Genomic DNA, 22,596 nt, shown 5'->3' on the forward strand with positions numbered 1-22,596 from the left:
TGTATTTATGTACTTGATCAGTTTTTGAGGTTTTTTTTAAGTGGTTAACATCTTTACTGCCTTGGAGGTGTTGGGGGGGCAGGTACTCAGGAGCTGTTGGTGGGGCAGGCAGCTTCCTCTTCACTATCACTGGCTTCTGGCTGCACAGGGTGGCACTGGCTCTGTGGACCTCAGCCAAGTACAGATCTGGGTGGTACGTGTTCTCCTAGGTCATATGCCTGAAGTTGAGGGTAGCCAGTGTGTTGTTGAAGGTGGTCTGCACCAGGAAGTCACAGGGTTTCACTGGCCAGATCTCTGCATCCTGACCACCACTACACCTCTGCCATAGCCCCAACTCCACGCCCACAGTCTTACAGTGAATCAGCCCATTGTAGCGAAGGAGTTGCAGCCTTCAGATGACTGGGGTTCATGCTGTATGACTGCTTATTCCTCTTGATCAGGAAGCCAGAGCAATTCCACTGGAGACCATCCATCACAGGTAGGCAGACATGGCGGCAGCTCCTCTCACTATAGTGGCCAAGAGGGAAAGAAGATTTTTAATTCTGCTTCCTCTGGGAGAATTTTGCCCATTTGTTGCCTTTTTTTTTTTTTCTTTTTTTCATTATGCTTGTACTCATCAAATCCCTGGCAATTTCCCCTATGATTTTATTTTGTTTCCTCTTAGGACTAACAATTGCTTTAGTTAGTGGTGTCTACCCAGAGAAGAAAACCTAGGATCTAGTTCCTGCCTTATGAGAATAGACTCAGGTCAAAGAGACTTTAGAATTGTAGGGGCGCCTGGGTGGCTCAGTCGGTTAAGAGGCCGACTTCGGCTCAGGTCATGATCTCGCGGTCCGTGAGTTCGACCCCGCGTCAGGCTCTGTGCTGACGGCTCAGAGCCTGGAGCCTGTTTCAGATTCTGTGTCTCCCTCTCTCTGACCCTCCCCCGTTCATGCTCTGTCTCTCTCTGTGTCAAAAATAAATAAACGCTAAAAAAAAAAATTTTTTTTTAAAAAAGAGACTTTAGAATTGTAATTTCAGTTCAGACATCCCCTGTTCTCCTCAGGCATCCTACCATTCTCCAAGGGAACCTCATAGTTACTCAACCAAGCGTCTGCTCTCTGTAGCCCTGATTTGTAGCGTACCATCTTCTGTGTCTGTGATAATGACCTTGCCCTTAGGGTAAGTAGGGAAATTCCCGGGCCTGCCAATCTCCTGTACTTATCTACTGACTTCCCCTCCCAGCTGGGCTCCTGAGCTATCCTAGGGTAACTAATCTTACTACGTCAGACTGGCTTTCTTGCCACAAGGTTGCAATGGGGTTGACAGAGATCCTTCCAGAGAAGGAAAGGAGTTACTACTAGGAAGTTGTTCCCAGCACCTCTCCCATTCATAGCCATGGCCCTCTCCCACCCCAGGCCACCATTCATGCAACTGTTATTCTTCCCATACAGAAATCAACCATCATTTATCTCGACAAGTTTCTTGATGGTTTGGTCACTTGACCATCACATAATTTGTGCTGAAATTCCTTAGATACATATTAAGACTTCATTAATGTGAACAATGCAAAAGTGGTCTTGAATTGTTGTTGCATCTTCTGGAAGGTTTCCTTACCTCCAGTCGCTGGCCCTACTCACCCACCTTTTCATGCTTGATATCACCAGCTAAGCCATTCTAACACATCACCTCCATCTGGGCATCTGCCCCTCAAAAATGTTTGCCCCTCAAAAAGGGCACTTTGCTGTATATGTCGTGAACTGAAAGTTTTGCAGGCTATCATTTCAAGCCCTCCCCCAGTGGGTCTCATCCTAATATCCCAGACTTTTTTTTTCTCCAGTCCCCCAAAACAAACTCATATAATTTTCCTTCCATTGTGGATTTCCTCTTCAGGACTATCCTTTTTTCTACATCCTACCCACATGCCACACAACTTTGTTCAGTAAATGGTTGCCTGAGTCTTCCCCATTGGGATTGCTCTTTCTGTCCCTTGGCTTCTAAAGCAAGGATTCAAACACTATTAATTGGGGACATATCATTGACTGCTCTTTAGTATTTTGAGATGTCCTCAATTAGATTATGCATTCCTAGAAGGTAGGAGTTTTTGTCCTGTCATGTACATCTCCCTTAGTCTTGAACATGGTGTTATGTACACACAAGGGAATCAATGGCTATTTTTCATTCATCAATTGATGGAGACCCTCAACAAATTCCACACGTCACATAATTTGGAAGCCCGTAGGCCAGATAGAGGTCAGATCATTTTTTTTCTCTCTGCTCTCTCAGCATTACACCCACTGCCAAGATACTTGAAGCGCTATGTAATTCTATCCTTGACATCAGAACAGCTTCACTTCTATCGAAATCTATGAATAAGTAATGCCTTCTCTCTGGCATCTCATAATGAGAACCCCAAATAATGATAATTCATTTGTTGTGCCCTGCACTAAAGAAAGCAGTGCCCTTCAGGAAGGTAGATGTGTTTTAAAGAAGGTAGACTGAGTGAAATGACCTTGCTTTATCCAAATTAGCAGACGGGAAGCAAACAGGAATTATCCCAGATGAGACTAAGCTTGCAATTTTTGCTCAGTAGCAGATAAGCTCTTGAACAAATCTAATTACTTGATATCTAATCTGCAAGCTTCCATAGGTCACCCTTCATTACTTGGGAGCATCTTAAATTTACAAGACAATTGGAAATGCTGAAGTCCTGAACATAGTGATTACTCACAAAATACTTTATTATAGGAAGTTTACTCCTGAGCAACTTGAACTTTTCTATTTACAATCCTGATCCCTGCAGTTTCAAAGTCAAAATACAACATCTACAACTTTTATGGGCCTCAAATACCAATACTTTGAACCATAGATTTGACTTCAAAATCATACATGTGAGAGTTTAAAATAGCCTTACTTGAAAAATCATAAACACACAATTGCATTAACCATTTCTATCTTGGACTTCTGGTATGTTCAGCCTTCTCAAATACACAGGGAGGAAAGTTGGAAAATGTTAATCACTGTTACGTAATAGGAAAGAAGGAATCATTTGGAGCTAAAGGGTCTAGATTAAAATCTTATTTTGACAATTTTCTAGCTGTATAACTTGGGACATATTCTTGAACTCTCAAGGATCTATTTTCCTTTTCTGTAAAATGTGAATAATAATGCCTATCTCACAGGATAGCTGGGAGAGATAAATTAAATAACAGATATGGAAATGATTAAATAGAGCACTTTGTAAACTAGAAATTATTGCACATATGTTGGTCACCATCATCACTTTTCTTCATTTAAAAAGTCATAATGTCAATGTATGCATGACCCTAAATTAGGTACCCTTAATAGGTCAGGAAAGAGTCCCATTAAAAAACATTTATTTTAATTAATATACTTTATAATTCATCAGAACACTGTCTCTAATACTCAAGGACACTGATTTTCCACTTACCCGTATAGTTCAAAACATTCAAAACACTTAGCCCCCAAGGAGATTGTCTAGAAATCTTGACATGGTCACCTAAGAATAATTAAATAAATGAGCAGTAGAAGCCACAGCAGCAGTAGCTAGAGGCTTCCTGAATGTTGCCAAGTAGCAGGCTTTTGATGTGTAAATTTACTCTAGACTTTCCTTGTCAGGTTCATTGATACTTCAAGAGAAAGACCTCTTACTTTATGCAGAAACCACTTCAAAATTATCTCAGAAAGGCGAGAATGGTACATATTTTTTCAAGTGTAGGAGGAAATAAATCTTGCATCCTCACTGATCCTGCTAAGCAATCCACGTTTTTTTATAGGGAATCTGCTTTGCAAAACTTCTTTAAGAAAGAAATTCCTATGAAAGAATAAAAAAGTTATATTTCAAAAAAGGAGAATAAAAGAACAAAAGCTATGTATTCTGCGTGTAGAGTAACTTTATATGCAGAAACTTAGGAACAATTCCATTCCCTTTGCATACTTAGATGATTTGGACTTCCCTAATAAGCTGCTATGAGTTATTTCTAAATTACTATCTGATAAAGAGAAGTAAAAAAACATATTTTCCACTGTCTCATTTGATGTCAAAAGTGAAAGTAAGCAAATTAAAGACATAAAGTAAAATTATAGATTATGGTTAGGTATCTCCAATGGTCCGATGGGTTGTTCCAAGGTATATTTTATTTAATTCTCCTGGATGCTACTGAGCTGTTAAAACCAAAATTGTGCATTAAATTATGTTTCTTTCTATGTCCACCATCAGAATTCAAGTAATAATAATTCATAGTAAGAGTTACAATTTGTCATTTATAATGAGCCAGACAGTATGTTAATATACTTTTTTTTAATGTTTATTTATCTTTGAGAGAGAGAAAGAGAGACAGTACAAGCAGGGGAGAAATAGAGAGAGAGAGAGAGAGAGAGATACAGAATGAGAAGCAGGCTGCAGGCTCTGAGCTGTCAGCACACAGCCCAACGTGGGACTTGAACCCATGAACTATGAGATCATGACCTAAGCTGAAGTCAGAAGCTTAACTGACTGAGCCCCCCGGGCATCCCTGTTAACATACTTTCTAGTATGGAAAATTAAGTGATGTGCCTAAGATCACACATCCAATAAGTGGAAGATTCCAAGTCATGTTGGTAACAATGCAAACAACCTGTACACATGCTACTATGCATGAAGAAAGTGCTTAGATATTCACTGATTGTGGTTTGATGGAATACAATGGAAGTATACTTATTTATAAAAAGTCACCTGCCACATGGCTTCATTTTTATAGACTTGAGTTAAAAACCTGCCAAAATTGAAGCTTTATTGCATGTAGAGTATTTGATTAAATACTTCCAGATAGTCAAACTAAACCTAGAATAGGAGACTTGAACCTAGATCTATTTCTAATAAGTAATTTCTTTTCTAACATCATTTTACTTTTGAACAGATAGATTACGTAAGGGACTGGTACATGAAACAAGGTACTAAGAAAATCTAGTTTTAATATGCAATGATTAAAAGGTGAAATAGCCCTAACCATGAATTCCCTCACAGCTTTAGCTATGCCCTGAACATTACATTTATACTGTAATTTTGTTTCATTTTGGTTTAAAGAAAGAAGCTTTTATGGGCAATGCCTATTGAGCTACTGTGGTCAAATATTTATTAAAAAGAGGATATTGATTTGCAGATTATAACTGACCACATATGAACCCTTCTTTCTAGTGACATTCTTATTTAAGGTATTGATTAAAGGCTTTTCATACAGAAAGCATTTTTCTTGTCAGTTCAGTTATGCTGGCTTTTGTAATAAGCTAATTTGATTTCCTTTTTTAACCTTTGTTTGATTAGGGGAACAGACATTTGCATTAAAATTCAAGAGAGATGAAGTCTATCATCGATCTTGACTTCCTCATGGACCTCTTGTACTCAGCGAAAGATGATTTAGAGAATGTCAAGAGTCTTGGAACAACCATAATGAGAGAGGGAAAAAAAAATCACTTCAGACTTACAAACCAGTAAGGGCTTATTTGACAGAAAGGGCAATTGCATTTGGCGGATATATTTTAGAGAAATCAAATTCAGGAAGTTTAATTTTGTTCTTAAGCCAAGTCATTAAGAGATCTATGAGATGAACTGCCATTAATAAAGTACACGCCAGTTAAACCAAAACATTTCAAAACATCTGAAGAGGTTAAACAAAACACGTACATTGTTACTTGCCACAAAGAAAGACTAAAAGTAAATTCTAATATGTCTTTATAAACATGGTCTTGGTGAAACACTAACTTCAAGATGAGTTTGTGATTTAATCCTCTATTGCTGTCTATTGCTGAAAATTGTAGGGATAAAACCTGTATCAGCCACAGTCCTCCACTAGTGTACCCCAGAATTAATCAGTTGTCTTGTACAATAAGACTCAAATCTATCTGCAAATTGTTTTGGTTAACCTGGCCTCTGGATCCTTTTCCTAGCCAGGAACCAATGTATTCTGGGGCCTCAATAGGTCAGATCCATTGCTCATTCTGAAATCCCTCCCAAAGATCTGTATCTGGATCTTTTCTGGAAGAGGAGGCTTCCATTTTCTGAGGAGCTCCATTTTCTGTGGGGATAGTTTTAATGCAATAAGAATTGAGCACCTACAATGAACCCAGTAGTGTAGTAGATGGGCAGTGGGATACACCGAAAGTATACCAGGTTTGTCCATCCATCCTTTGTTCTTTTTGTTATAGCTATTCGGAACATTTTCAGCTAATACAATGCAACAGTGAGCAAAACCAAAAGACAGGAAAAGGAAAAAAAAAAAAACAACTTGGCTAGAATCTCCCAACAATTGGTAGAAAAATTTCTGGTTCCCAGGATAATCGGACTATGTCTCCTAACTCCACTGAATGAATTTTCATGATTCTAGGTTTCTTGGAAGACTTTCTGGAGTCAGCAGCCATTGGTAATTTCTTTCTCTCTCTGGAAGGGTCATTGAGTTTATTTACCAGAAGTGACTTTCTATTACCCACAATTCTAACAGAGATGGTTTATCTTTCGTACCAAATTTCTAAATTTCATAGCTTACAGTTGTGGCTTGACTATCTTTTTATATTAATTTTTAATTAATGTAAATTAATGTTTTTCACCTTTAAGTTAACATAGGCAAAGATTCTAGGAAACTAAATTTTTAAAAACTTCATCCAATTTAGAAGTAGAAGATACTTGATATTTGGCATTAGAGGTAAATCTAGTGTTTCCTCTGTGAGTAATATTATAAAATTACATATATTTTAAGGACCACAGATGAAATGAGATTGTTTATATCTAAAATATTTTAAAATTAAGAAAACAATACAACTAACATACTTTTCAAATTCTGTGAAGTTGGGCCCTTTTACAGTAAAGATGGCACTGTTTTATTTGATGTCTAACAAATAATAGAGATGAAAAATATTCCATTTATGGCAACAAGTCTCCAAACTGTGTTAGTTGTATGAAACTCAAATATCCATAAAACACGGCAAAAGAATTTAAGGGAAGCATTTTCATATGTCCCATATGGGCAAACCATTAACTGTTCTTTCACGTTATGAATCCAAAAGTATGTTATATTTTATATTGTGTTAAAATCAATATAATGTAATATAAAATTCATCCAGAGGATAATATATTTATGTATTCCTAAGGCATTTTTAGTTGAGGCATTTACTTGGGCTTTAATTTTTAAAATAATGCTACTCAGCTCATACCTGTATTGTTCCTCCAGGCTCATGGCAGGATCAACAGTCCTGGCACCTGGGAAATCCATCAGACACATCCCAATGGAGGTTTAGAAGGCAGACACGTCGTTGTTTTAGTCTTCGGTTGCCTTTCAAATTCATTGAACAGAATTCCTTATCTCATAACAAAGATTTTACTAGAATATTTTATGTGTAATTTATCAGAATAGCTGCCAAGATGTTCAGTTTCTTTTTAAAGGCAGGAGCTTTAGGGCAGACAAGCTTGAGCCTTAAAAAGCCTGATTTTGCATACTCTTTATTTTCCCTGTGGTCTCTGAAGTCTAGTTTATTGGTAACCGCCATGTTACTGTTCCTGTCTCAACTGGCTCATTACTCAAAGCCAATAATAATTGCTAAATATGACTAATATCACGTGGAAGGTCGCAAAGTTCACTGCTAACCTTCATTCCAGCTCAAAATGTTTTCAAGGTTAATAGATTGATTTTGAGCTGAGATATGATGCATTTATAAAATGGAAGAAAATGAAAAATTTGGCATCACCAATATGCGGATAGTTTTAAATGATTCATTTGTTACATTTGGACTATAGCCATGAAATTCATTTGATATATATCTCATAGTTATATTCTAACCTAGACACTAGAAAATAAATTAGTGATACATTTTAACATTAGACAATTTTACACACACACACACAATCCAGGATGAGAATTAGGGCACTATAACTTATTAAGTATTTCAGCTGAGGAATATCATGTATGTAAGTAGAACCTAACCACTTTTAAAGATTGAGACAATGCTAAAATACAGTTCAGTTAAAACTATAATTCTAAAAGGCTGGATGCTGATTGCTTCCCTTGGTCTCCTTGCTTGGAACAAAGACAAATAAATTCCTTAATTTATCTCAGTTCTGTGCTTCTTATACTCTGTGGGACTCTGGTTTTGGTCTATAGAAATCTCTTGTTTTGCCTACACCCTTGATTGGGCCTGACAAGGACTTCGGGATATCAGAGGGGTCCTTATCACCAGCCCTTCTCATCCCACCCAGTGCCTGGTTCTGGGCCCAGTCTTGTGACCAATTCCTGAGCTTGATTTCAGTTCTGGTTTCATGAGTCTGAGGATCTCTGGCCTCTGGTTCTGACCTGGATTTATGGTTTGACCCAGCTTTGCCAGAACCTGGCCCACCAAATAAAGGCAGCATTTCCTGAGAGTTTTCCAATTCTCTTTAGGCCTTATGGTCCTTATTAAGAGGAAGTCACCAAGGCCTGTAGTTTCTTCCTTTCAAATGTTGTTCAATTCACCATTCCTTTTAATTCCATAAGGTCTAGATTACTAAATGCACCTTTATTTATATATGTGCACTTAGTGTACCTTATATAGATTGTCTTTATTTTCAAGCTCTTCCTATCTCAATTCCTGATTAATTAGCCCAACCATGATTAATACCATGGTGGTCTTCCCCCCACCCAGCACCACCAAAAAGTCACCAGCGACTTCCCCTTTCCTTACACAACAGCACACAAACCTTGGCTTGGCTTGGATCCTAACTGTTGTGCCACATTCTTATTCTCACTGTTTTAGGAAACAGGTGGATCTGTGATCCGCTCTTGACTCAGCTGTCCCCCTTGCTAACTGCAAATAAGGAAAATCACTTAATTTAGCCAAACCTCCATTTTTCACCTCTGTACAGTGATGAAAATAAAATCTTCCTTACCAGTTTTTGTGAGGATTAGTCATGCTCCACATAAAATTCCTAATGAGTTCCATGGCATGTGGCAAGGGCTCAGTGTACTTGTAAGAAGGCTTTGTTATTGGACTGCAGTTGTCACCCCTTCTAGAAGATTCTTTGCCTACTCAATGCCCACTCTGTCTTTAAGACCATGTCATATTCCACACTCTTCACAAAGGCCACTATGATTAGGCCAGATGTAATCTCAAAATGCAGTAGTGTTTGATCACTTCCTATTCTTATCATTTCCTAGTCTTTCAGGTATGATAGTCTTGTCTTCCCAACTAGATTATAAGCTCCAAGAGGGCAAACTAAAAATTTTATCCTCTGTCACTATAATTTTGCTGCATTTTGGTCTTGCCTGGTTCCCTGCATTCAGTGTCCCCCTGTTTCGGGTATTTCTAGGGACCTTCAGAATGTGTCTCCAGGGTTCTTTAATATTTCCCTTTTGTGGGTCTAGCCTTTGTGGGGCATAGTAATACCTGTCCAAGACAGCCTCATCCATACATTCCCATGCTGCCTTCAGGAAGCATATCCACAGGCACCTGCTTCTGCTGTCTGCACCGTCATTCACATCATGTCTGCTGAGCACACTCACTGCCCTCCCTGAAGGTCATCATGTCCACTGATCATCAACTCATTACACTGGAGCCCCTGGATCTGTTCCCTGCGCCCCCCCCCCCGCATCTTATGAGAATTTTTAGGACAACAGTCCTTATGTAGGGAAACATTTTTCCTGGGATATGAATTTAGTGGAAAGCAGCCAAGAATAAAGCAGAGTGAAAGACTCAGTATTCCCCTCATCCAACTTGTAATAAGGCTTTATTACTGGGTTAAGTCTGGATCCCATTGCTTTTTTCCTTAAGCTGGTTTCCTTCCAGGAGCCCTCAGTACCTCAAACAAGTAGACACCTAATGAGCCCCCCTACCCACTCACCAGCCAGGTCTTATTTCCAACACCAGCATCAGCTTAGCAGCAAGATGGAATCTGCTTTAACTTCTTTAATAGCACTCTGCTGGACACACACATAAAATCCAGCTAAAGATCACTAGGCCAACTATCTTAGCCCAGTTATATAAACAAAATAATTTGGAGCATTATGTTGAATCTGTACCATGGAATTTTATTATTTTTTTAATTCTTGTTTTGAAACTGTTTTTCTCCTGTCTATATTTATTTTAAGTAAGAATAAAGGGAAATAATGTCTGTTATTTGAAACATGCATACAGAGGAATTTATAGCACAAGTTCAAATAACCAGGCTGAGGAAGACTAAACTTTGCAAAAGCACATGTTCAAAGAAATACTGATTTTTGCTTTATGCACTTTAGCCAGCTGACACCAAAATACTTCCAACTGTAGAACAAGAAGTGATCAAAGAATCTTGCTTAGGGTACTTCTGAATCTACAAAAAGTCTACTGGCCTGAAAATTCAAAACTGCTTCCTCACCATTTCGGTGTTATCCTTAGCTTCCCCTGGTCCCAGTTAGCTTCCTCTCCAGTCTGGTACACTTCCGGGTCTTCTGTTAACTATCCTTAACCTTCCCTGAGTGGATGACCGTGATCTTTGTAGGCAGCAGTAGAAGCATGGTGCTTAGAGGCCTCTCCAGCAGCACCGTGGTCTATAGGAGACTTTCTCAGATTCTGAAAGAGAAGCCAGAGAAGGGGATGGGTCATTGGAAGAAACTTTTTAAAAAGGAGAGAAAGAAAAGTACTAAGTTTCCCTGAGCCTGACCCTCTGGTTTTTAGTCTCCTAAACACAATGGTTTTACTTGGTTACTTTAAGGATTTCAAATCTGAATACAGCACCCTACACAAATACATATCCTAGACATGCATATACACACATAGACACAGACTCTTTCAGAATTGAAAATAGTAAGACAAACCAACAAGAGATTAATTTCACAGTTATGGCCATTTTCTAGTGACATAAATTAAAAGCAGTAACAATGGAATTGATTTTCCAGATGATATGATATACAGATGTGGCATGCACAGAACATTAAAGCCAGAAGTGACCTTGGAGATCACCTAATTTTACTTCCTCAATTTGCACATGAAGAAACTGAGGTCTCAAGTAATGAAGTAATTTGTTCAAAGTCAGGGATATGTTCAATATTGAAACTGGCATCAGGACACAGTTTTCTTTAAAATTTACCTTTTTTTTTTTTATTCTGTCCTCATTTGCCCAGTTTTGGGACTTACAGCTAAAGTTGTCTTCTTAACCCTGATTTTTGTAGTAGGAGGTTTGCAAACAACTAGCCTGCTCAAGTGTAAGCATGTTTTGTTGGTTTCCACACATCCTATGTGTAATATGTTATACAATAGCTGAAAGACTTGAAAGAAGTCTAATTGATACTTTCCTTATTTCTAGTGTTTGGTACTTTCATTTAAGAATTCTCTCTCTTTCTATACATGCCCCTGCCTTGTCCCCAGTTTGGTGGAGGAGTCATTTCTGTGGCTTGAAGTTTTAGTAACTTAGAGCTATTGTCAGAAAGCTTATGAAAAGCAGTAGGAGGAAGCCCATTACCAATTGCCTGCTAGCCCTGGCAAATTACATGCCTGTTGCTTTTCGCTGCTTAATTTCATAAGATCATCCCTCTAGCACTCACCTTGGGCAGAAACTTAGGGAGACAATAGACTAGGCAGATTCTGATGCCAAGGGGTAGGAAAAAATGGATGGAGCGGACAAATTACAGCGTTGCCTATTCAGTCATGAGAATGGAAACATGTCTGTGAATCAATGGGTGAAAAGGATATTTAATAGGATGGGAGAAGTCACTTTAACACCTGTTTCTTCTGCAATTGAATGTGCTAGTGCCAATCACTCAGTCTGGATCCACTCTCCAAGCAGAAAATGACCTCACCTCTTATTCTTTAAGGATTGAAGCAGCAGTACAAGGTCTATTTTTAACCGAACTGGGAGCAATAACCACGGCATTGACTGCTGGGAAAGTCTGTCTTAGAAGGTCTGGCCTGAGGCATTGAGGAATCAGAGCCAGGAGAGAGGTTGTGAGCTTGTATAAATACAACCACATGAAATGAGGAGTGCAAAAAATAAAAAAAAAAAAAATCTGAATAAGGAGTGAACTCATTTTACCCTGAAAGTTACTAAACCTAAAGTCATAAATGCCAAGATAAAGAGAGAGGAAGAGGCTCAGCCAATGCTTTTTATTACAATCCGTTATGGTAATGGAAAGTTTTCTTTTGAACTCTAGCTGTCTGTGTTGACTTTGGTAAGGTGGAAATTCAGGCCTATTTATTGGGAAAGAAGGATTCCGAGTAAGTCTCAGCAGGGCTCAGCTCAGAGCTTTGAACAGTCCCCCATGGAAGGGCACCCTTTGCAGGGATCATGCAATGAAATGTTAATATAAGCTTATTTCTTTTCTGCACTTCTCCAAAACTTGAGGCTTCCTCCATGAAAATTTGTGGAGATTGCATTTCATCAGAGGCTCTCCCTGAGCTCGGTTTTATTCTTTTCCATGCACCTGAACCAGCACTGTGGTGAGCAGTGCAAAGAACACAACATCATGATTATCTTGGCCTCAGAAATGCATTACTTACACTTTTAGTTTTTATATTTCTCCAGAGATGAATAATGCATCTAGAACACATTTCCAAACAGCTTACAACTTTTCTTCAATAAAACTCAGTCTTTTTATTGATTCCAAATTTTGGCTGATTCCTTTTTTTTTTTTTTTTTTTAAGAAGAGTTCTCAATTTATTCATATAGCTTGACATGTACATCTTTAAAAATGCAGAATAATATCAGGTATGTCATATCTATCCATTTAGCATAAAGGTAAGTTCTTTTCATTTCTATTTTCATATGACTTTGTTTACTTTTCTTTTTTTTTTCTATTTAAATTCAAGTTAGCTAACATACAGTGCAGTCCTGGTTTCAGGAGAAAAACCCAGTGATTCATCTCTTACATATGATACCCAGTGTTCTTCCCCAGAAGTGCCCTCCTAAGTGTCCATCACCCATCTAGCCCATCCTTCCTCACTTCCTCTCCAGCAACCCCGGCTCTGTTCTCTGTATTTAAGAGTCTTTTATGGTTTGATTCTTATGTTCACTAAGAGTTTCTTCAGTGAGACAGTGACAGCCTTCAGGACTCCCAGGTGTAGATTCACTCAGTTATCATTTTACAGCACAGGGAAAAGACATGTAGGCAAGCAAATAAGAAAGATGCAACATAGTAAGTTATGGTAAAGTAATATATAGGATATTTTGGGAGTGTTAGGAAGGTGGTAATTAATTGGGCCTGCAGGAGGGAGTTCAAGGAAAGTCTCATAGAAAAATAGCTGTCTGAGCTTGTTCTTATGTGTAGGGTGAGTTGGTGTTTCAAACAGGAAACATTTGCAAATGCCCAAAGGTGTGAAGATATGTGACACATTCAAAGAATAGCCACTAGTCTGATCTGGTAGGAGTGTTACATGCATGTGGTAGGGAAGGTGGAGGCTGGGCAGTGAGCAGCAAGAGGTGAAACTAGGTAGGTTGGAACTGAACCGTGAAGAGCTCTGTACCAGATGCCAAGGGCTCAAAATTTCTTTTACCAAAGAGCAGAGAACTCCTCTGACTTAACAGTTGCATTCTTCTTCGCGGTAAGTAGACATCACTCAATTCTTACCCGTAGGGGTTTCCTCTCTACAAGGCTTGGTAATACATTCTTCAAACTCATACACCTGCTTCTTAGTCTTCCAGGAAAACTGAATTGCACACTGTCCCATACAGTTATGTGGAGCCATGTGACTGAGTTCTATGACACGTGGGCAAATGCAAAAGACGCCACTACCAGAAACCTCTGGTGGAGAACTCTGGGACTCCAAAGATGGCAGAGTCACAAGATGGAAGGATGGGGGGGATGTGCCAGAGTTGATGCATGGGAGGCCACCACCAAATAGACTATGATTCCAGTGAAAAATAAACTTTCTATGCCATTAAAGCTACAAAGAGTTGGATATCGTCCATCCTGTAGTTAATCTATGCTAATTCAGTGGGTGAAGAAATTTTCAGGGAAAAACTAGCTGCTTGCACATGGTATATTCCACTGTATGAATAAATGCCAATGGTGCTGGCTCGCTTTTCTCCAGAAGGACTCCCAGCGCATATGTCTAGCCCCAGATTACCTCTGACTAACTTATTGCCAATAGGTTTGCAGTGGTTACCTCATTCTTGCCGCCCTGATTGGCTACCTCCATAAGGCAGAGTAGAACCAGTTCCATAAAACCAAATCACTTCTCTCCTTGCTCCTCCTATCTTGTACATGTCATTCAGGGTGTCAGCTGTGTTTTATGACTTTCCTCAAGGCCATTCTTGCTTTTATTTTAATTTTGTTTAATGTGTATATAAATATATTTATTTAGGGAGTGTTTGGGACCTGCAGTCTATAGTAGGTCTGATCTCCATGCCTCTCTGGAGATGAGCCTGAATGAAATTTACAAAAAATTCTTCTTCCAGGAAAATCTGAGCCAGTTCTGAAGAAATGAGAGTAGGAAAAGGATGAGGGGTCAAGGACAAAAACACTTCTCTTGGAATTCTTGCTACAACAGGCTTGTAACATATGGCTTTAATTGCTGTTTTCTGACCATGTTATTTTAAAAGAACTTTTGAATCCAGAGACTTGGGCTCATAATGACAAATATTTTAAGATTTGTCACAAAATATTTCCTTAACTGAGTGTAATGCTCAGGAATTTGAACTCATTTCACTATTTGATACCTTAAGTTTTTATATTCTCAGAGTCTAGGTGAGAGTGTAGCATAGCAATTCTGAGAGGGAGCTGAGAGCTTCTCTGAAGAGATCCAATTATTCAATATGCTGCCCTAAGAGTACTGTCATGTTTTCAGTATTCCTGCATTGAGCTTTATGATCTCACAAATTACAATTGGCATCAATTTAATGAATTATTTCTTGAAGAAATCTGTCACAGCATTTTTACAAAAAGCATTATTATTCCTGTATTTGAGTCTTCCACGAAAATTGTTTTCATTGGAGCCTGCTGAAAATTTAGACAAGATGATACAGATTGTTCGACAAAAATAAGAGTTCCCAGAGGAAGAGTCTAGAAAATGATTCAACATCATGGAGTTAGACTCCCTAAGATGAAATCTTGGCTCTACTACTAAGAAGAGAGAGGACAAGGTCCAAGAGAGGTCCTCAAGCTCTCTGTGCCTCAATTTCCATCTCTATCAAGAGAGTTATAGCAGTATCTACCTCATGAGGCATGGATTTGTATCATTTGTTCACAATTATCCATTTCCTTTTCATCTTTTCCAGTTTTCCCTGTAGACATCCTCATGCCACTGATTGGATATGAGGGCCTTGTGACTTGCCGAGATGGGCCATAAATAGATGAACCATTTGCCTTATCTGAGCAGAGGTTTTTAGATGAGCTCTTGTGTTCTGACCTCCACCCTGAGACCGTCAAGTCTCGTGTAGTGGCTACTTCTTCATCCTGGGTTCGGGAACGAGAAGACACAGGGAGCATTGCCAAGAAGAGTCCAGCAGAGCTGCAAATATCCAGAAATTTCAGAACTTTTAGGATTGAAAATTGAAACTTTCTTATTTCTAACAAGTTAAAGAATCTAAAATTCAGACAAAGATTGTTCACAGATCCAACACACCCTTGGTCAAGTCTACTGATTAGATTAACATGGCCTTAGTAAATGATCTCAGTTAGACAAATGGCTCAGGGAAAAGACACTAAAGGTGCATCCATCTGAAGCTTGATAAGATCAAAGTATCTATGAATGTATTTCTTGAAAAGTTATGGGTATGGTTATTGACTCACATGAAACTTGTTGGGATCAAACTGATTAAAAAGAAAAAAGAAATTTTGTAGAGAGCTGTTGCCAAAGTACTCCCAGCCTGGATTAGAAGAGACTACAACTATTCAAATCATAAATAACTCTTGGGTCCCTAGTCTTCTACAGGTGTGAAGCAATCTGAGATAGGCTGTCAGTCACAAATGGCATCTTTTCTGATACTCACTTCAGAAAAGGCCAAGGAGGATAACGGAAAAGGAAGAGTTGTCCAATCAAACATCGTGGAGAACACAGACTAAGAAATGACTCCCAGAAAATATCACTGGAGCAAATCAAGGAACAGTCCCTACCATTAGTGTAGAGGAACTTGCAACTTCTGTTCAGTGGAATATCAGAACTGTTATTCACCAGTGACTGGTATGTACCTCCAATTCTTCCAATTTTTAAAAAAATAATTATTTATTTTTAGAGAGAGACAGAGAGCAAGAGTGGTGGGGGCAGAGAGAGGGGGGAGAGAGAACTCCAAGCAGGTTCCACGCTGTCAGTGCAGAGCCCAATGAAGGGTTTGAACTCACAAACTGTGAGATCATGACCTGAGCTGAGATCAAGAGTCGGATGCTCAACTGACTCAGCCACGCAGGTGCCCCCATTCTTCCAATTTTTTAATAAAGTGTCCCTACTCCACTATTGTATTATATTGGGTTTAGGAGAATAAGAGGACTGACATCTTTTCACTTTACTCATAGGTCACTGAATCAAGAAGAGCAGCCAGCAGACATGATATATATTCACCAGATTCTGGACATCTGAGCCCAATGCCTGGTATTTTTGGGAAATTGGGGAGAGGTGAAAGCGTCTTGTGAGCAGAAGAACAAATTGGGGCAGACTGCATGATTATTCATAATTATTTGTCTTCTCACTGCCATTGCCAGTCTTCTCAATAGATGGAGTACATTTGTTCACTCCACTGGCTCTGGGTGTGGCTATGTGATTTGCTTTGGCCAAAGGAACCAGAATGAATGAGATGTTTGTCATGACTGAAAACATGATTTCAAAAGCACTGCAAGTTTCCATCAGTCTTTTCGCTGTCTCGGAAAGTGGCTTTAACCTGGTTTTCAGAATGAGAAGACATGTAGGACCCAAAACAGACCAGCAGTGCTGCAGCTGACCCCCAACCTCAATATAATATGAGCCAGAAATCAATATTTCTTGTTGTAATCCAAAAAAAATTATGTATTACAACAACAGAAGTTAATACATGAGAATGTTTTGAGCATTTGATGTGATAACACATGCTTAATGCAATGGCTGGCACATCCTAAATTCAAAATAAATGTTCAGTTCTGTCATTGGTGTCATCTCTATATCCCCATTCACCTATAACAGCTCTAGAAACAGAATTGGCATTCTTCAATATTTGTTGAATGATTGACGACGGATTATTGAAATGTATAGCTTTTATAAAGTTAAATAAGGTGAATGAAATACAGAATCACTTTTCCAGTTCTTGTGAATCTAGTGATATACCCTCTAAAACACAAGGGACATACTTTCTTGATCTATATTTGAAATACCTTCACTGAAGAAGTATATGATATGAATGATAATTTTAAAACCCACCAATAAATATTTTGGGCCAATATGTTTTGCTCTTCCAAAATAGGAGAGTCAGGTTTTCTAGTATGAATGAGTTCTGGGACTGTAAGAAATGCTTCATTAGTTGCTTTGGTGACAAATACCCAGTAAACCTGAAACAGACTCAGATTCTGGTTAATGGGGCTTTCTGAGAACATCATTCCAGAGCAAGGACATAAAATTCTTTCGGAGATTTTTAGAGTATTCCCTCAAGCTGACTTTTGGAGATACTGTTGATGAGTTCTAAGGTCATTTATTTTTGCAACTTAAAAGATTCCTACAAATAATGGACAGCTCACTTTAAAGCTGCAGTAGCAAGGAAAGAAGGGTGATAAAAGTGGATAATAAAAATTATAAGGGATTTATTTGGGGCTCTTTAAAAATTAAGATGACTCCTTGGAAGGGCACATCTTTTTAAAATTTGAAATGTCCCCTTGGAAAAAAAAGATAATCCAGAGTGAGTGAAATACTTTCTTGAACCTCCCTCCTTCTGAGGCCTGCAAAATTTTTAACTAAGATGGGCGTAAGGAGTTGGTGATTTTCTTTTTTTCAAAATAATTACATTATTATTAATCATGACATCACCTAACATATAGTGAATTCAATTTGAAGTACTTTCGCATCTTTTTTGTCATTGTTCTCCGTATCAACCCCATGAGTCAAACTACACAGGCTTTATTACTGTCTCTATTTAACAGATAACAAAATACAGGCTCAGAGAGCTTTGAAGACTTGTCCAAAGTTGCATAACCAGTAAGCAGCAGAGGTGGCTCATTTTGCCTCAGGACCATTGTTCTTTTATCTATTATTAAATATCAATTAAAAAGTAGCAATTGATTTCCAGTATTTAAATGACAGAATAAAGGTATAACTGCCCCTTTCCTCTGTCTTCCAGAAACATGAGAAGCAGAGCTGAATGCTCAATCACAGTTATCCCATCCATACATCAGACAAGATGGAGGTGAAGGCCTGTGCATGGCACACAGTGTTGCCAGTCTCTGTTGGGCATGAAGAAGTCTGAAAGAGCTCACTCTTGTACATGACTCTGCTGGGAGGATCTTTCCTATGACTTACAAGGTTCTCTTCCTCCCACCTAGGTACCACCTGCAATTGCTGGTCCAGAATGCCCATCCTAAAGAGAAATGATAGCCAGATGGAATCATCCTGGGATGTAGTATACAAAGATACTACAAGAGAAAAGATGGAAAGGGACAGAGCATGGGGGCTAGGGAGCAGTGGTGTGGTGACAAATTAAAAAGCATCAGAAATATGCCAGAAATGTGGCACTACAGCCCAGGCAAAAATTAGCATCAAGTCCATGTATCACCAAGAATTCACAAGGTAATGAAGCTACTGATTGATGAAATAAGAATTTTTCCATTGGGTTATGAGGGCCCAGGGAAGATAAAGTGAAATAATAGGTGGAAAAAACAAGCCCTTAGGGAAATATGAGGTTTCCTTTGGAAGCAGCACCAAGGAGAATAGACACTGCTGAGAACACATAAGGACAGTGGATGACAAGAGTGAGAAAGTGAAATGGCAATAAACAAGAATTGGAAGGGAATGTAGATAAATGATCAATAAAGAAGACACATTCATTGGATCCAGAATTAATGAGAGAGGACTCTAAATCCTAAATGGCACATCTTATTCAAGGGAATACAAAGTTACATCAGATTGTCAACACTAAGACATAGCGTAGTGAAGTCCTGAATATCCAAGATAGAGATTTCCTAACAATGGAAACATTATATAAATAGCACAATTCAAAGGAAAAAAAAAAAAAAAAAAAAAGGAAGGTAATGTAAGGGTAGAGACTTCCTTAACTTTCACAGCCAGGCAGCAAAGCTGACAAACCAGCTAATACAACTTTTTAAAATATACAAATATAATAGAGTAATAAAAATCAAAATCAGCTACTAGAAGGAGTACTAAGGAGAAGTGGAAATTGCTGATTTCACCATTAATATGGTAAGGAGTCAAAGAATGCTGATCAAAGAAATAGAGGTCTTAAGTAAAGTATACCACATGCTTATTAAAACAAACCACTAGAGAAAAATTTATATTTTTCATATAATCAGCAAAAAGCAAGAAAAAACACAGACCACATAGTGAAATGTAGAAATAAAAATGTCAATAAAAAAACAGAAGTGTATCATTAATTATGACAAAAAATAAGATCCATCAAATCCACTTTAAGAAATGTATCTTCCAAATATATTCATATATATGTGAACGAGGTATGTACAGAGATGTCTACTGCACAGCTGTTTGTAACAGCAAAAGCCTGGGAACAATTTAAAAGTTTATTAATGGCAACTGATTCAATAAATTATACCACAAAATGGAATACTATACAGCAGACAGAAAGATTGACACAGCTTCAAAATCATAATGTTAGGTTTAAAAATAAGGTATAGAATACACAACCATTTGTACAAAAATTATATGCACACATAACATATAATCTGTGTATCTGCATATGGTAGATACATACCATCTTTGGAAGAACAAGGAAATTTGTAAAAACAGATGTGACCAGACAGGGAAATTGGGTCAGTGGAAGATAAAGGCCAGAAGAGTACTTCTCATGTACTCCTCTACACTTCCCAAACGGTGTATGTGTGCAGATTCTGTCTAACCAAAATCATATCAATTACCAAATTGTTGACCCTATTATGCAAGTGCCAATTTATAATAGGTTGGGCATCAACATAATTCCCTACCTAGAACATCTCTGAGTATCCAGTTTGCTTGTGTCCCATTAAAAGATAAGATTTTATTTTGCCTTGGACTCACTTTTAGAACTTGACTTAGAAGGGACTCGAACGCAGATGTCACCATCATCTAGATAGAAATGGTCCAGATCACTAGCTAACACCTGCTTCAAGGGAAGGGTAGAGAATGCCCATCATTTGTGAGCATGCTGATCAGACACAAGGAAACTGAGTTAAATCAGATTGAAGTCATAGTTATAGTTAGACAGAGGGGTGATGTGTCCAGGAGCAGTCCAGGACAAGCTGTGAAGCTATTGTTAAGTACTCTTCAATTTTTAACTTTATAACTGAATGTCCACTCCCACTGAGAATGCCCTCCTGCAGACATCATTTGAAGTGAGAAAACATTTCCTGCTTTACCTGTATTTTGTGGATTTTTTTTAGCTTTCTTCTCATAGATTATAATCTCTAGACCTACACCTGAGGGACAATTTACACAAGATTATCCACACAGAATGATCTTCCACAATTTGCTGTTTCAAGGCATGAAAAAAAAAAAAAAAAAGAATCACAACTGCCTAGGGAGAAAAAAGAATCATAAGGCCAGTCTCCCTCTTGAGAGTTGAATTTGATCCTTTAAGGCAAGCAATTCAATCTTTTAAAAGGCACATCTCTGTTCTAATCAATCAAGCTTTCATTTCCAATGGCAATAAGCTTCCCTAGGCACTCAAGAAATCAGAAACTAGAGCCTTAGTACATGAAAAGTCAATACAGTATTTTCTACTAAGTTGACTTGGTCCTACAAACCTACCCAGGATTTTCTCAGCAGGAAATCTGGTGTTTCAATATATCATGTGATGTCAACACCATCTATCAGTGCCAATCTGTCACATTAAATGGAAACGATGTGGTTTGCATCCAGGACTTCAGGAATAGAGTTTCTGATAAATTTGTGAAGAACCAAAGACAAGCAATAGCCCCCAGTGTGTGTCCAACCTCACATCTTGGGTTATATTGCTTTGTGAGGACTGTGTCCGAAGTTGACTGATGAGATATTCTGGGCATTAGGGGTTCTGATTCTAGTTACTTATGATAGCAAGTGGCTTTGCAGATATCATTGGCCAATAAAAGAGTCAGAAACCATGGGCATGATTCCAATCCTCTTTTTCTTCATTAATAAAGTTTTGTGTGAAGTGGTAGGAAGATTCATAAAATCTAAATGACTCACAAAGTGAAATTTATAGTACAAGCAGAAAGTAATGCTTTTTTCCCCCAAGATGCCACATTAGAAATTTGCTCAGGGAACACTCAAATTTTTGCAAGACTAGAAAAATAATCTTCTATGCAAACATATTCCAAGGGCTGAATAGTCAATATGACATCCTGATGCAGTTCATATCTTAACACACTGGTATATGGGTAGTTAATGGAAGAAAAGTTCTAAGGCCTGGCTTCAGATCACAGCCCCACCCCATACCACCACCACCACAGTATGAGGCATGTAAGAACTGGAGGCTTTTTAACTTTCTAAGCCTGCAAAACAGGCATCAGAAGAGCTGGTCCACCTTTCCACATGCCTCCTGGGAGAACTGTGGCAATGAAGTTTGTGCTTATCTTTTGTGTGCGTTAGAAGGGATGTCATTGTTTTTTAGGTAGTTCTTAGTGGTGGTAATTCTGGGCTCTTCATGAGCATTCTGCATCTAATGCTTTATATGGCAGTTTCCTAGTTGGATCTAATTATCTTTAAAAAAAAAAACCTGGTGGCTTAGTCAGTTGTCATGATCTCACTATTCATGGGTTTGAACCCCACATTGGGCTCTGTGCTGACAGCTCAGAGCCTGGAGCCTGCTATGGATTCTGTGTCTCCCTCTCTCTCTGTCCCTACCCCACTCATTCTCTCTCTCTCTCTCTCTCTCTCTCTCTCTCTCTCTCTCTCTCCCCCTCTCTCTCAAAAACAAAAATAAACATTAAAAAAAATTTAACCATTTCATTGGTGTGCATAGTTAATGTATCTAACTTGATGAGTTTGGAGATAAATGCACACCCATGAAACCATCACCACAATCCATGCCATAAGCATGTCCATCACCTCCAGAACTTTCCTCCTGCCCTCTTTATTTATCTACATGTATGTGATAAGAACACTTAACATAAAATCTACCTTCTTAACAAATATTTTTAAAACATATAATACAGTATTAACTGTAAACTCCATGCTGTACAGTAGATCTCTAGGACTGATTCATCTTGTAAAACTGAAACTTCTGGATCTAATTTTTAGCTTAAAATTTCCCACCACTACAATCATGAAAACGTTTTATAGCTCAGGTAGAAACCAATATTCTTTATGTGTTAACAGTGTTATCATAAAATAAAGGTAATAATATTGCATTTCATGACACTTTTAGATTAGTTCTGATCATTTCCTCAGACATGCAGTTATAAAAGTCCCTTGTTACACCTATGAATGTAGACTTTCTTTACAGAATCTAAACCTTCTCCTGCTGCTTTTTGTTCAATTAATACACAGTTACTTTAAACTGGTAGAACTGTTTAACAATCTAGGAAG

At 38.3% G+C, this 22,596-nt stretch overlaps 1 long non-coding RNA gene across 1 annotated transcript; it reads left to right on the forward strand.

The window, feature by feature from the left end:
- The first annotated feature begins 377 nt into the window (after nucleotides 1-377).
- Nucleotides 378-17,024, forward strand: LOC121014629 (uncharacterized). Its single transcript, XR_005783316.1, has 3 exons — nucleotides 378-478; nucleotides 15,907-16,092; nucleotides 16,422-17,024. It is a non-coding gene; the product is annotated as an uncharacterized LOC121014629 (long non-coding RNA).
- Nucleotides 17,025-22,596: the final 5,572 nt, after the last annotated feature.

This window comes from Herpailurus yagouaroundi, unplaced genomic scaffold (assembly GCF_014898765.1).
Source record: "Herpailurus yagouaroundi ecotype Mexico unplaced genomic scaffold, PumYag 203, whole genome shotgun sequence".
Lineage (NCBI taxonomy): Eukaryota > Metazoa > Chordata > Mammalia > Carnivora > Felidae > Herpailurus > Herpailurus yagouaroundi.